The sequence below is a fragment of the Ostrinia nubilalis genome, chromosome 12 (assembly GCF_963855985.1).
Source record: "Ostrinia nubilalis chromosome 12, ilOstNubi1.1, whole genome shotgun sequence".
NCBI classification, from domain to species: domain Eukaryota; kingdom Metazoa; phylum Arthropoda; class Insecta; order Lepidoptera; family Crambidae; genus Ostrinia; species Ostrinia nubilalis.
In genome coordinates this window covers 16,180,447-16,195,973 of record NC_087099.1, presented here as the reverse complement: position 1 = coordinate 16,195,973, position 15,527 = coordinate 16,180,447, and the positions used below count along the sequence as shown (strand labels likewise).

The following is a 15,527-nucleotide window of genomic DNA, read 5'->3' as shown; positions in this document are numbered from 1 at the left end:
AGAAAAAGTAAAAATCAAACAATTAGAGGACAATTATGATAATTGGTGAATACTAAAACTACATGGATCAGTATTTTGAGTAGTTTGCGGTTCTCATTTTTTTAAATAGTTTCGGGTTCGACAACTTACGCACATTTTGAAATTTCACTCTACACATTAACTTTAAGATAAAATATAATAAGGACACTAATATTAAAAATGCAATATATCAAAAGCACGATGTAAATGTTGTTAAAGCGCTATAAAAAGCACAAAGTCGTGTAAGGGCCTAAGATATTATATTTATTACGTGGTCTTTTGGCACTTACGGTTAACTCTACTTCGTTGTTATACACGAAACCATTTTAGAGCGCAAAAGTTTCAGCAAAATTTTCAAATATAATTGCGTTATATTATTTTGACATTAAGTAAAGGTCATAAACCTATTTTTGTAAATAATCATGAAATTCGTATCAAGATTCTTATAAAATCTCTGTGTTAACACAATTGAGCAGCACAGTTTTGAATCTCGATTATCGTATCGTAATTTTAGATCATATATAGGATAAATCGATATATAAAGATTATCTTCCTATGCTATACCAGCAATATTAGTGTAAGGTTAATATGTCGCTTCTAATCAATTCTTATTCGACTTAATATCAATTAAAATATCAATTAATGGTAGGTCTAGACTAAGCAACCAACTTGTGATAAAGTTGCAACCAAGGTAACGAAACATATCAGAATCTTTTGATTCACGTAGGCTAAGGTTAGTTTGTATAGTATATTGTCTGTAGCTAAGTAATATATTTCTGTCGTGTTTAATATCGAGTACTTGTAATTAAACTGTAATTGTTTAGCCATCAGAGCAACGAGACGAAACCTTGCGACGGGATTAAGGCATTGAAACTGCAAGAAATTACTTTTTATCTTTAACAAAGTCGCGGAATTCAAAACATATCGCAATAATATTGTTATTTTTGTTCAATTTACAATGAGGAAACAAGTGCACTTTTTTAATAGAATGTCCAATAATTATTAATTCAAATAAATTCCAAATTGATCGATTAAATATTAAACAATATATTCTGTACATAATAGAGGCGTAGACGACATCACATCAATCTAAATTTTATTATTATAACAACACATATACAAATACCTAAGGTGCACAGTTTTTGTCTTAAAGTGCCCCACTTGAACAAAAACTAATTTATTACACTATGTAGTAGAATTTATTATATGGAAATTTTAAAAACAAAACGATATTTACAATATTTATATATATTTTACAACAATATAATTTATATTATATAATTATATAAAAATAAAATATATAATCATTATAAAATATACTAGTCGCAGATCATAATAATCCCATCGCAAGGTCTCCAAATAGATTTGATTTGCAGATGACATTACAGCAGAGTCGAAATTTAAAAGTATCTAAAATAATTGTACAAGATAAAGTGACGAGCCCGATATGTCAATTGAAAGAATGTATAAAGTAAAAGTGATTATTGTGAATAATGTTCGTAAATGCTATTGTATAACGAGAGTGCTATGATACAATTCAGTTGCTACGCGGAAATAACATTTATGTATTCAAACATATGGGTTACGATTCGAGTATTCGTTTCAGTTGTCCATTCGGAAAGAACCTTGCCTGCAAAGTACAATAGTGTATAGTCAAATTCCTCTGCACAAATTTAGTTGTCTCGCACAAATTTTGGTACTCCAAACCATTTATTATAGAGAGGTTATTGATTCCTAAATAATATTAACGTCTGGATAAAATAAATCCTAATACTAAATCACAATTGTTATCAAGCGATCTCTCTTAAATATAAATGTAAGTTTAGCGTCAATTTTCGTGTCAAATTCTCCCGAAATTCAATTAATTAGTAGTTGGCACAAAAGAGTTTATATAAAACTTATATTTAAGTAGCAATTGCTTTGTATATCTTGACTTTGAAGTTTGTATTAAGTATAAATAAAATTATACTCTGTGTAATATTAACCATATTTTTGCTAAGTAGACGGTCAGACGAAATGCGATCATATACCTACACTGGTCTTTTCCATTTTTTAAAATGCAATCACTTTTTAAATAGATTTAAAGAAGTTTAAAAATAAAAAGGACTTGAAAAAGAGTATAATAATTTACTATAGTTTCAAAGAAGCTTATAAAATTTGCAGTAAAACTTTTTTTTAAATGTTTAACTTGTATTGTTACAAAATAATTTGAAATTTTAAAAGTGAATTTCTTACTTTTGCAGGCCGGTGTAGAACATACGAGTATTTATTACACTTATATTTATCTCAACACAAAGTCAAAATATATGTACAGCATAGAATTCTGTTGTGAATTATACGAGTATCTTATTCAATTTAATGTGCGTGCGTTTATATTTAAATTATATTATTATTGTATGATAATATAACTTATCAGCAATAACAAAAACCGATATATATCACATACATATCATTAGTATTAAGGATTTACAATTTTGGATTTATATAAGTATATTATATATTTATATGTACGCCTTTTTGAAATAGATATTTAGAGAGTGAAAATATTGATGATGTAATAGATTTCATAAGGTCAATAATTATAGTTTATATGTAATTCTTTTGATTTACATACATTTTCTGATATTTTTTTAGTAACGGACGGAATATTTTCATAAACATCTTATATATTTCATTGACAACTGGGGCATTATCAGCCCTAAAAATCAAACTATAAAGACATAATTATCTTTAACCAAAAAGTCATTACATATCGTAGATAAATGAATCTCGTTTATCTTTTAATTTTTACTTACAAGTTCATAATAAATATATTTATGTATTATTCTGAGTATGTGTGTATGAATGAGCGACTGGGTTTTTCTTGGGCATTAAGCATTAATGCCGATTGATGGATCTCTATAAATTTATTACATGTAGGTTATCTAAGATTATTTTCTAAGAAATCTAACTGCAAATACACTTCTTAAGTTATAAACGACGATGTCAATCCCAGACAAGAACTTGCAAGGTAATAAAAACCATACTAAATTGTTTTAATCCATAAAATACCTCTTGCATACTTTTTCTCTGAATGGCTATGCATGAAGAATCTAAAGAATCTGCAGTGCAGTTAGATTTCCCTTTTAGATCGATACCCGTCCGTTAGCTCTACGACTATTTATCTATCGTGTTTGGCTTTAGGAACGTCGTTACAAATCTTATAATCATTTTGAAAACAACTTATGTTTTATGTAATGTTGTATATCTAACTAAACATATTAATTTGGATGATGTAAATCCTAGTCATTTAAAATTTCTTTTAAATAGAGAGTACCTACAACCTTTTACGAGTATAGTAAATAAGTTATATCAATTTTAAAAAATCCTAATTAAATCAAATTTTATAAATTGTTTTTTTTGTATGTATTGATGTAGTCATAATATTTAAATAGTTATTTTTATGTTTACATTTGTATTATGCTATATAATTTGTATAGTAATCATATCTATACGTATCAAAGCAGTTCGGTGTAATGTGCAATTTAATATAAGTTAATAGAGGTATTTACTTATTAATTATTGTAAATAATTACGTCATCTATTATTTTTATTTTTTAAAGAGTAAAATATTTAGGGTTAATAAATTTAACATTATGTTGCTTATGATCTAAAAACATTTTAAGTGGTCATTTTTTTTACTTCAATAACAATGCTTTGTTTCGTTTAATTAAACATTAATATTATAGTAATAACGATAAATTATATGATAATTTGAAGTGTAAATATAAAAACCAAACGCCCACAAAAATATGAGTGATAGATGGAGTCATTAAGCCGTAGTGTGTATAAAATTATATTACCAGCACTATTTCTTCATTATTTTCACTAGATTTTCAAAACCTTTAGTTTTGTTTCCTCTAGTTTATTTCTATTTCATTTAGAATGAAACCCGTTTTGTTACCATCCAAAGTTATTATAGCTGTTCTTATGTAATTAGATGAGCATTATCAACTAGTTTTTTTGGTAAGATAAAATATAGCTAGCTTTGATTAGGGTTTTAGTAGATCTTCTATAGGAACAATGCTTTCTATTGTATATTATTCATAAATAAATACCTCATTCGATATAAAAATACGTAGGCACTAGTTAATTTGTGATTAAATCAGCTTCGTATCTTGTATCGTAGATAATTAACTTAAGACCAAGTCTTGACACCAGGTTTGAGAAAAAAAAAAGTTACATATAGGTACTTCTATTTTAATTAATGATAAAAATATGACATTGGTGGAGAACAAGTGCAATTTGTTATTTTTAACGAAAAAAAAATCCAGAAACTGATAAAAATCCACGACACTCACTGGCAACAAAAAACGGGCGAATGTAGGTATACCATGTAATATTTTCCAAACGGCATTCAGTGGCATGGCATGCCCAATAAAAGAAATATGGTCGACGGGAATTTGATTTATATCACATCCGTTGAGTTCCATATACATCAGATTACATCTAATAACGAATGACGAACTAAGTACCTATACAGGTGATAAAAATGATGAAATTAAACATAATCGATTTGAAATATCTAGTGTCTGGAATTCAATTGTTTAAAACCCAAACAAACCAAGAGTCAGAACTAAATTATCTAACAAATGGTATAATACCGTTATCATAATACGAATGTACAGATAATTCAAAATAACGGTTATATTCCACCAACGGTATATTTAAAATATTAAGGAAATTTAGATTTAAATATGCTTGGTGAAATTACATATAAATATTATGATATATTAGAATAATATAAGACTATATTATCAATATCACTATTATTACAATTCACTATACATATTCATATTGTAGGCATGTGTATCGTAGTTTAGGTAGTTTTACTAACTAAAGACTAGTTTGAACACTCGTTTAGTGTTATTTAATCCTGTTCTAGTATAAATCGGTTTCATTACGGATATTTATACAAAAATAGTATAAATATCAATATTATACTTAACAAGAGAAGTTTTTGCAGTGGTTAATAAATAAAAACGTATGTACTGTCACCAGCTAACATCTTTCAATAAAATGTTTTAAATTAATGCTCTTAGTAGTGGATTGATAATTTTGCTGGCGACCGTTCATAATAGCACAACAAACGTAACATTTTTACCATAAGACCGCCCTTATTCCCCTGGAATAACAGCGATTTTGCTGTAAAAAAGTTACACTTGACGTGCCGTTGATTATTCATGCTTGAAATTAAAATCATTTTTAAAATGAGGCCGATTTTTACTTAGATGTTTGTAATATAAAAATTAATCACATTACGTAATTACGAATGTTGTTTCGATAATTTATTAGTTTATTGTTTCAGATATTATTTAATTTTAGTAAGTTATGGCTTCAGAATAGCTATGTAATATAATGGTTGAACGTTTAGGAAAAATTAAATGGACTTAATATCTTGGGATAATATATTTGAAATAACCTTTTCATTAATTTACTTAGTAAATATTTAAAAATCTCGTTACGGATTGCAGAGTCAATGTTTTTTTTATTACTATAAGTATAATAATGACATAATTTTATATAAATATAATTTTGAATTCATATTCATTCATAATGAATGACACAATAAATGATTGATTGATTAATGTAACAATTTAATAATAATGCCCAAGATATTGGCCCATCAGATAATTATCATGTATCTACTTAGTAAGTGGTAACGAAAATATCAGATTATAATCTTATAACCGAATATTCTATATAGTTGTACGTAAAGTGGTCAAAATTAATCAGTGATCGAATAAAATTGTTACACCAAAAATAATTTGTGTTTTTTTTACTTATACCAACACACAAATGCTATTTCCCTGTGCTGAGAGATAGTTGGTCTATGTATATTGCGCTAAGAAATTAACCTTCTTCAAAGAAATTAAATCAGAAGAACTTTTTATAATGCCCATAATAGGTACTTGCTACGATAATCTTATGTTATCGGCAATGTAGCAAATCTCTTTTTTTTGTGTACCCAGTAGCTAAAAGCAGACTTTAAGTGCCACCAGTGGTCTTAATTAAATAAAATATTTTAGATTTTGATTTTTTGATTTTGAAAGCAACAAAATAAAGTGACTGTCCTTAACCAACATCTTATAAAAACCTTTTTCTAGATATGATATAGAACATAGTACGTATTTGTATCGCGGTCGTCTGTCAGTATAAATTTGCTTTCCATATCTGAAATCAATTCATTTGTCTGGCTATGCAAATTTACCAATTTATTACGGATTCTGCCAATTTTAGGAAACCACTCAGCATAACAAACCTTATATCTGTGTCTCAAGATCGCTTTTAGCTCGATTCGACCTGAATTTCACAGATCCAAATTGGTTTTAAGCCTTCATTCATTTGAAATTGACCTTTGCTACGATAAAGTAGAGTATATTTTCTCATAATTCAAACTCAAACGCCAGTCAAACGTATTTTGAACTTTATCGAATGGACATATGATTGGGATCTGAATGTTTTAATTAGGGAAGGGTCCGATATAAATATACAGGGTGCGGTGAAGTTGTTTTCAATAGTAATTAGTTAAATTAGAGGGGCTAGGTGTTCTCCCGTGTTTTGATCAAAGGAGATTTTGTATGGTTCTTTTGATATTGCGTACTCTATCGTGTTACGTAGTATATCGTGTCTATGAATAAAGTGAGGACTGCACTCGTCGGCTTTGAAGTAATGAGTATTCTGTCAGTGAAATAAGTTCTTTGTTTAGTGTCATGTAGTAAATTTTTTGATAGATTAATGCCCGTTTTCACCATCGATCCCTAATTTTTAAGTGACCTCTATGAAAACAAAATTCCTGTTATGTGTAACCATATGGGTCACTTAAAAATTAGGGATTGATGGTAAAAACGGGCAAAAGTGTCCGGAAAACCGAACGTTTCATAGGCATACACTAACTACAAATATTTTTATTTACAAACAAGACTAAAATAATTACAAGATGTAATTTTTAAAGTAAAAGTCCTTTTTATTCACATTTAAGTGGAGGGTAGAGTAAATTTTTTACGATTTGTTTTAAAAATACAGGGTGTAAAGGTGGCCAAGCCCATCATTAAAATTTGTGCCAAACAATAAGTGCGTGAGCATGATCCCTCTTGACTTGGCCCTTACCGCCCTCTGCCGGCTGAGGGCCATTGATCTGTTTGCTCGCCTTTTGGATTAATTGGGAGTTCTGGAGAGCAGCCAGGAGTGAGGGTTTGTATGGAAGGCAAATAGGCAGGTATAGACAGATCTATATCTATAAAAGCGAAAGGTCGTCACTGATTGACTGACTGACTCACTCACTCATCACGAAATCTCAGAAACTACAAGTGCTAGGAGTCTCAAATTTTGCATGGGGGTTCCTTTTAGAACGTAGGTGCTCACTAAGACGGGATTTTGAAAAATTCAACTCTTAAGGGGGTAAAACGTGGACGGGGGGACGTGTGAACGAGTCTTAGATAATGATCTGATGAGGGAAGCAGTAAAAAAGAAAAGTGAAAATTGAAACATAAATATTGATTTAATAATATTACAATGTTACCATGATGTACAAAACTTTTCAAATACGACCTTATTAGATGCCGTACTACCTTGGTACTATTACTTATTCTGTGCGTACGCAAAATAACAAATGAAAAATAAGAAATCAAACTCAACCAACAGCAAATGCTTAGAAATGAACTCATCATTCCGCAACGTAAAGGCATATTTAAAGCAAAATAAATTCCTACTAAGGGACCCTACAGCCACAACTTCATTTACGCCAGCGCAAACCTCGCAAAATATCCGAACAAGCCGAAATATGTCCCCTCAACAATAATGATTATGAACATCGAATGGTTTTATAATAGTTTTACCGCCGCGGATTTTCTCAGCGATTTACCGCAAGGGGCGAGGGTCGGGGTTCGACGCCTGTGAAAATTTAACAAGCCCCCGGCTGGCTCGGTGCGTTTCGATTATAAGTATTTGATGAATGCTTATTATTTATTAATTAACGGCTTAGCAACTAAGAACATTAATGTAAATTGGGTTTATACCTACGAGTATACACGTGTTTGTCACTTTTGTCTATGATTTTAATTGATAAATTGTTTCATGTAAACGGACTGCAATATTAAAACATAAAGCTTAGATTGCTAGTAAATAACTTCGATATTACAAACGAAATACAAAACAAAAATGAAATACAAACGTTTTCTAAAAGAGTGACTTTCCATACAGAATCATAAAATACACTTTTCAAACATGAGCTTTCTAAAAATACATCTTGTATCTGTTTATATTTCTCTAGTTGCTGACCCTTACTGTATCTCAAAGTGTTTCAAACGAATATAAAGATTACTTTTTATATCAAAAATACATTAGATTCCCGAGGGACCTTAATTTTTTTCCAATATTCTTTAGCGAACGAAATACAGGTTTTAATAAACGTCGTAATACAAAGTGAGAACCTTTGCAATATAAAAGAACACTAAATAATAAATCCTCCAGCGAATCTCTAGCAAAAATTGATTTATTGAAAATAGTCCGCTAACGGCTACGGATTTGCTACGGCGTAGTTGCCGTAGCTCGTAGCGCCGTAGTAACCTTGTTACGTAGCTCGCGCGGAGGTCACCTCTGTAATTACGGGTGATATATTTTGGACACGTATTACGTCACATTAAAAAGGATTAGGGTAAAATTAAAAATAAAGGGTTATTTGTGTAACTTGTTTCTAGTCTTTTTCTTTTATTTTGGTATTCAACTTTAATAGATGTTAGTAGTTCCTAAATAATAATATGTTGACTATTTGTTCAAATGAATTAATCCAATGTCGAGTTGGTACTCGTACATTAATCGCTAGTATGACAAAGCACTTTATCTTGTTAATTTCAGTATTAGTATAGACTTACGTACGAGTGTTGAATAAAACAATAAATAATTTAACAATAATTAGTAGTTGTATTGTGTTGTTTGTCGAGTTTATAGAAAGTTACAAGCAGTATTTTAATTAAAGTGTGAAATATTTCCATCCTTGCGTGTGTCAGGGGCCAAATTATGGCCCCTCGTTAGTGGGTGGGGGTCCGTAACTCGATTGTCGCGGCCGCTGACTTCGTTGATTAAACAATGTACACCATGCTCCACGCATACTCGTATGCTGTGGTTATGGCAGATTAATAGTGACTGGTTTTCTTGCGCTTCTTCTCAGCACTGGCCCATTTATTGTCCCGAAGCAGTGGTAGGGTTAATACTAGGACGTGTAAAAGTGGTTTTAAAAAGCCTACTTACAAAATAAATTAGTTTTTTGATATTTTAAATTAAATTTTTAGATTAGTTTCTGATATCATAATAGACATTTTACGACTTACCCCGGCTTTGCAAGGTCGATGTGTATCTTTCTCTTGGAGCATTCAAATCAGTTGAGTAGTTTGAAATATCTAAGGGAGCGACTTTATTTTTATGTTCAACAATAAGGTAACATTGTAAAGCATTAAGAATGTCCTAACGTTCTCGCTAAAGCTAACCCAACAAAAAGGCTTAGTCATACAACAAGAATACAGTAACATAAAAACCTGTGTTGAATGTGCACGTAATAATCAAGAAACAAAGTAACTTTCCGCCATACTACTTTGTATCAAATTGCAGTTATTCCGCAAACTGCAGTACACAAACTTAAACTTGCAATGACTATTATTATGCACGAGGCAACTTTGTCGCAAAGAAACTGTTGAAGTTCACGTACTTGGCACACCCTTGGAGATGGTTTAGCATTTAACGTGTACTACTTACTAGCTACACTACATATTTAGAACTAATAAAAAACTTGCTATCATCATTCGTAACTATCATCGTAATAGTCAATTAACTAGTAAACTTTTAAGTTTTAAAAGACGTTTCATTTTAGGAAGAAACTAGGATTAATGAAAGTCTCCCAGTCAATCAAGATTAAAAACTGTGAAGTTTGTTTCAGTTGAGGAAAAAAATATAGAAAAGATTGTTGTAATTATAATCGCCAAGAAAGAAAACTCACAGATAGTTTTTTTTATTACGATAGCTTAAATGTTCTAAAATACAGATATATTTTCGAAAGAGAGGCAAGTATAATTTAGCGCTAAAACGGTCAGCTTACAAAAAAAAGCGTTCGCATGAAATGTGACCTATGACAAATATTTGTATAATATTTCCCCCACGATTCCAAATTTTAAATGGCAATACAACGAGTTGGCGGTGTGAAGATGTTTGGGGTCCACACCTGGCATCGATCGCACCTGGTCGCCATGGCAACGCCCCCCGCCCGCTCACACGCCACCCTAGCGCCATGAGCGGAGCGGAAAGCGGAAAACTATACTTCGTCTAAATGGGGACTTATGCCCGTTTTCACTCCCCAATTTTTAAGTGACCCCTATGGTAACACATGACAGAAATTTAGTTCCCATAGGGGTCACTTACAAATTAGGGATTGATGGTGAAAACAGGCATTATTCTAACTATTCACTATTTCGGAAACGCAAAGAATGAAATGACTTTTACTTGCAAAATAACGCTAAACACATAAAAAATAACATTTTGATTACGATTGAGTTACCAAGTTCCTGAATCTAAGAAGTCAAACAGAGCAGTAGCAGCAGTTAAGCAATAGAGATTTATTTTATTTGTTTAACAATGTTTCAATAGCATTCGATTGTACATACATGTGCAGGAAAATACAACTTGAACATAATAATAAGTATGAAGAGTGCAATCATGATATCAATGAAAAAAAAGTACCTACATGCTCTGGACGTCTACAATAAACTAATCTTTGTTGCATGAAGGTAGCAGCTGGTGAACTTAATAAATTAGCATGTCTTTCATATTGAACCGTCTACCCATTACACTGTAAACAAATAACTTCAAAGCCAGAGCTAAGTCGTGCAGAAAAAGTAAACAAACTAAAAATAGCAACCGTTCCATTTCCACAACTTTTAGCTTTTAGTTTTTATCGTGGAGCGGCTCGTACTTTCACAGAAATGAAAAATGTATTACTTGTACGAGATTAACCCGACTGCGTCGCGAGGGTTTTGCTTTTAAAGCAAATAATAAAGTAAAGCTGCTGTACTTTAGAAAATTCATTTCTGAGTTAAGAAAGTTTTAACAAAGATATTTCTGTGTAAATAAAGAATTATATTTAAAACACGCTGCATGCCAGTATTCTTACAAGGCATATTGATTTTGATTTTATATAAAATCTTACTAAAACATTATTGTAACCTAAATGGGTATTCCCGCATAGTACAAACATTTGTGTGCATGAACATATTTGTTTGTATGTATTGGACTGGGTGTTTTCTATGTATAATAAGTATGTATTTACAAAAAAAAGTATTTAAGTATGTTTATATCCGTTGTCTAGTACCCATAGTACAAGCTTTGCTTAGTTTGGGACTAGAAGCGCAGTCTAAAATGTCTAAGAATATTATTTATTGTGCTGTGTACTATCCCTAAATCGTCTTCTTTTCGTGTCGACAACAAACCTACACAGTGTCACTATCCCTAAATAAATAAATAAAAATAAGGTTCAAAGAAGTAATTCCATATTAGCCGTCTGCTTTCATCTTTTAGTAACTATATTCCGATTAAATTTCGTTTCTTTCATCTACCCATTAATACGTTCGAGTCTTTAAAAATAGATCGTAATATTAATCGAGAAATGTAGTCTCTCATAAAACATTTATTCAATAGCAACATAATTTCACAGAGACAAACTAAATAATTCAACGTGAACGAAAATAAATCAACACCACTAAAACAGTTCCATTTCCCGAGCTTTAGTTTCAAATATAGCAACTAGTAAAATTGCTGCGTTTTGCAGCTCTAATGAAAAAGTAATTAATCCGGAAACTGCGACAAAGCAGGTTCTGTCCACAACACGCTGAAAAATACTTGCTATTGACTAACATGTAGGAAATAAAATTAAAACTCCTTCAACTAAGGACTGCTTCAGTTTTACAAAAGGGGATGTAGGTTGATGCCTTTTTAGTTTTTCTGGAACATATCGATTCTGCTCTCTCATTACATTTTCCTAACATACTTACTAATTACTTACCTACTAAAATTATATTGCTTAGAGACGCAGAATAATTATGTACTCTACAGGCAACTACGGTATACCTATAGCTAACGTTATCCAATAACAAGGGATACCTGCGACTAACTCGTAACAAGTCTTCACACTTACATACATTTAGTTTTTCACTTAATTATTTCCCCTTTGACGAAAAATTGTAATAATTTATATTCGAGGTTAAATAGTTTATTAATATTTAATATTAACATGATTTAAAAATATTCTATTGTAAAGCATTATCCTTTTACGTTTTCAGCCGGAAGGTTAATTGAATTAATTACCTTTGTGTAATGGAAATATTAAACGCGATGCGAGCGGCGGCCATTGCAGATGCAATGCATCAGGCGTAATCGAGTTTCGCGGGGTTATTACGCTGGTCCGTACATGGGTTAAATGTGACATTCATTTTCGTTTAGGTAACTTTATCGATGAAACAATTTTCCAGAATATTCCGCTAGTGTTGACGATATATTTTTGTCACGCAGCACCGCCGCACCGTGATATTTTCTAACGTGTGATATATTAGAATAGAAACGTGATGTTTTCTATTTAGGTTGGGTTAAACCATCTCATTTTAATAAACGCCAAAAATCTGTCAAATTCCACGCAAGAAATACCGGTTATGGTTATAGTTACGGTTAAAATAAAATGGCGTAACTCAACCTTAGTGTTCTTGTCTTATATGTTTGAAAATTACATTATTTCCTAAAGGAATTACCTATATGCATAGTTGGAAAGAATAATGTTTCAAACTGACCTTCATGCTGTTGCCAGTCGGTCTCGGGAGCCTAGCGCCATCTAGCGAACCGTTGCGCCGGTTCGGGCGTTATTTCATACAGGATAGAAGTTCATCTGAAACAAACGAAATAATCTGAATAGCGGTTTAAATACGAAAGTCCTTTGTGGTGAGTTCATTAAATAACACATAAATTTTTCAAATACAATATATTTTCGCCATAGTCTAGCGAAACTTAAACAGGTAGCAGTTTCAATGAGAAATAACTAGCAAGGCTTAGAACAAAAAATTTAAGTCATAAACTTTTTTATCATACATGTACGCCAGTAGTATCTACAAGTGCCTTTTCACCCTACTAATGCAATCTTGCCTCAAAGAGTCACGAGTCATGATACAACTTGTATAGTTACTAAAAGCAAATCTAAACTGATTTACGACCAATCGAAGAACCAATTCAATAGTGGATAAATATTGAATGGACTTCGTGTACGGCCTACAGAGACTGTCAATCCGACAGTTAGTGGCTCAAAGCTATTGGGTTTGGAGGAACTTGTTAATTGGAGCTCTAAACTGTTTCGACATCAATCCATTAGTGCGACTGTTCGAGTGGTGCTACAGTGTAGGCACAACCAGTAGCTCTATGGTACAGTTACGCCCGTATTCGCAAACGATGCTTGCTTAGTGCCCGTTTTCACCATCAAGCCCTAATTTTTAAGTGACTCCTATGGCAACACACAACAGGAATTTTGTTTTCAATTTTGGCATAAGTCAAGCAGAATATCGAACGCATGTTGAATACAGCTTTGTGATTGGTTCGTGTCTCACCCTGTGCGTCCACGCGCACTGTGAGACCTCATAGTAATGTTTGTGAATACGGGCGATAGCATAAAATAGTTCGTAACACCCAAAGTGACCACAAAGTTGACATCATCATCATTTCAGCCACAGGACGTCCGCTGCTGAACATAGGCCTCCCCAATGATTTCCTAATGGCCGGCCGGTTGGTAGCGACCTACAAAAAGCTGACAACATAACCTTAATTCAAGGCGTGTTTTGAGCTTTTTGGTTACTTTGGGTATCACGCACGAACTATTTGATGCTGTACAAGGTATTTCGTTAAATGAATTCGGAATCTGACTTCGGAATGACATTTGACCAAGGGTATCCTTATTTTAAACTACCAAAATATAATTTAAATATCATATTCTGTATCTACACACCTATTTCAATCACGATACTGAATATAAATATTTAGGTAGCACTGTTATGTCCACAATGACACTATCACTTCGACCTATTTGTACGAGTGGGTTGTATGGACAGATTTGGATAATAGATAAAGCCTTTGACAATCCTACGAGTCGATTATCAGCTCATTGCACATGCAGCAAGTAATCAAGCTAAAATGTTTCGGTTTTAGTGAGAACGTTGCAGTGTTTTGTGATTGCGATTGAGATATATTTTGAGAGATAATTTATCTCCTTTCTCTATTTTCTTGAATAAACAAATCTATCAGAGCCGTTGGGATGTTAGTCGTTAGATAATTCAATTCCGTACATATTATTTAGTCTAGTGGAGATACTACCACATGACCAGTGATTGTACAAATTTTAAGTAGATAACATACAAAGTAATCACTACATAGTATAAAACAAAATCGCTTTCCGCTGTCTGTCCCTATGTATGTTTAGATATTTTAAATTACGCAACGAATTTTGTTGCGGAAACACTGAAAATTTTAGAAGTTTCTAATGCGATGTCGTATTGTTGATATCAGCATTGCACCCATGCGAAGCCGGGGCGGGTCGCTAGTTAATTATAAAAGTCATTTCATTCCTCAATCGCACATTACGAAATATTTGCAATTACTTTATTAACGTGAAAGTTAATTAACATTTGAAGGCGGACACCGCCATTAATGATGATTGACTGCCAACAGCAGATGGTTCAGTACAGCAATTATTGTCACTGTCAGCATGTATCGATTGAGTGACAGTAATTACCTGCATGCTGACAATATAACTATCATTTTTACTATTGTTATATTAGTTTTTACAATATTAATCGATATCTAACATTAACTGATTAAAGTCACTAGCTTCTGTCAATGGGTTTACTTGCGTGGATACTATCTGTTATATTATACAGAATACATAATATTCCCAACTAAAGGCATAGATCTATACCGTATTTCACTCCTTATCCAATTTCACCATGGGCGTACCAAAATTAATTAATTTTGGTTCAGCGGTTGAAGCGCTGAAATGGTTACACAAAGCTTTGTCTTGTAAGTTTAACTGATATTGTGAAAATTACATTAACCCCAAAGTTAAACTGTTGGGTTTTAAATGATATTCTTAATATTCTTACAAACTTATAGCGTTTGTTAGGTACATATTACATAGCAACAGCTCTAGGCTTGGGCAATGGGTTTAGCAAATTAAAATAAAGCACCCAAACACCCAGCTCGCATATTGCTTTGTCAAAAATTCGTGTAGTTGGTGTGGAAAGAAAATACGGCCTAAAGCAACTATTGATCCCGGCCCCTGAGCCGGCCCGTGGTGGGAGCCGCCGCCTGCCGTGGGCCGTGGGTCGTGAGCCGAGTGGCGAGTGCCGTGTTAATTACAAAGGATTTCGCGAACAAATCCGCTTGTGGTCATGTAAGGT

General features: G+C 32.3%; 1 protein-coding gene across 1 annotated transcript in view; it reads left to right on the top strand.

The window, feature by feature from the left end:
• LOC135076429 (choline O-acetyltransferase) overlaps positions 1–15,527 on the top strand; it is a gene marked incomplete at its 5' end in the record, with an annotated part of 82,852 nt that overhangs the window by 27,421 nt on the left and 39,904 nt on the right. The window lies entirely within an intron of this gene.